The sequence below is a fragment of the Seriola lalandi genome, unplaced genomic scaffold (genome assembly GCF_002814215.2).
Source record: "Seriola lalandi dorsalis isolate HSWRI2012SDOR001 ecotype SW California unplaced genomic scaffold, Sedor1 jcf7180002054532, whole genome shotgun sequence".
Taxonomy (NCBI): domain Eukaryota; kingdom Metazoa; phylum Chordata; class Actinopteri; order Carangiformes; family Carangidae; genus Seriola; species Seriola lalandi.
Window position 1 is genome coordinate 59,288 of NW_019525085.1, and position 1,317 is coordinate 60,604.

At 45.3% G+C, this 1,317-nt stretch overlaps 1 protein-coding gene across 1 annotated transcript in view; it reads left to right on the forward strand.

Annotated features, from left to right (window-relative positions):
* LOC111661058 (uncharacterized) overlaps nt 1-1,317 on the forward strand; it is a 10,104-nt gene that overhangs the window by 1,546 nt on the left and 7,241 nt on the right. The window lies entirely within an intron of this gene.

Sequence of the window (1,317 nt, forward strand, 5' to 3'; positions counted from 1 at the left end):
TTGTTTTCACTTCATCAGAATGAAATCTGTCTTGAATCCGGAGACAGACACTGTTTCACAAACGTTCAGCAGCAACACAAACACCACAAACAGCTCATTGATCATTGATCATCAGTGATCTGTCGTTAATCACGGGGATGAGACGGACTCATGATTGTTTTTCCTCATGATCCTACTTTAATTTCATCCAGGAAAAAAATGTAATAATCAACCTGTTTAAGTAAAATAAATGTGAAAAGATAAAGTTGCAGTTTATTCTTTACATTATTTCTGTAGATGCACAAATGTCCAGGACAGAAAAGCAACATCAGATCATGTTGAGGACATTATTGACCTCACTGACCCCGAGGAGGAGCTACTAAGTGGCCCCTGAGGTAAGATCATATTGCCCCCCCCTCTAAATACAGAAGTGAAACTAAAATAGTGACGAGGTTACTCATGAAGGGAGGGTCACATACTGGGCTCCACTTCACTCTCATGTCGTGGATTCTTTCCACTTCAGTTAATAGAAACAGCTCGTCAGAGCCTTGATTTAATGATGATGATACGAAACCTCAAGGGAAAGAAAACCAACTCTGCAGATTCGTGACTAAAACTACATGACACACAAAACCAAAAACAAATATTCATTTGCATTGTTTTCATCTGAATGATGAAGCCGAGCGTTCACGTGGTTTCTCGGTATAAAGCCATTTCCATAAATGGATGAAGTTGTTTCTGCAGACGTCCTCTCTGTCTTTATGTCACATGCTGATACTGGTGTTATCTGCCACCTGCTGGCTGCTTCCTGCCACTGCGTTTTCCTCTTGTCAGTGTGTAATGTGATGCCACCTAAACGTCGGGTTGTGACTCTGAGGACAGTGACCTCTGGGTCACATGGGCACATGTAACAAACCAGAAGTCAATGTCAACAACATACATCAGTCTTTATAGGGAAACAAATCCGGATCTGGCCCAGAATTAAACGGGGTCTTCTCTGGCCCACTCCTCTTCCCTCCACCAAGTCCAAAAATAATGTAAGTGGTTTTCATTGTCCGTTTGTTGCTGCTTCCCTCCGTCGCTCGTCCCGGGTCAAACCGTCCCCTGCAGCCGGACGTCGGCGGGCGGAGGGAAGGTCAACCTCAGCGAAGAGTAGATGACCTCTGGCTCTGGTGGAGACTCTGAACACAAGCACACACAGGTGAGTTAACGTGAGAAACAGCAGGTCGTCACTTCACGGTCACGGACGTCTGACCTCAGGCTGGAGGAGTCGCCGTCACCACAGCGGTTTGTGCGTCTTTGTGCTTCATTCGTTCACTGTGAGAGATTAGACAACAC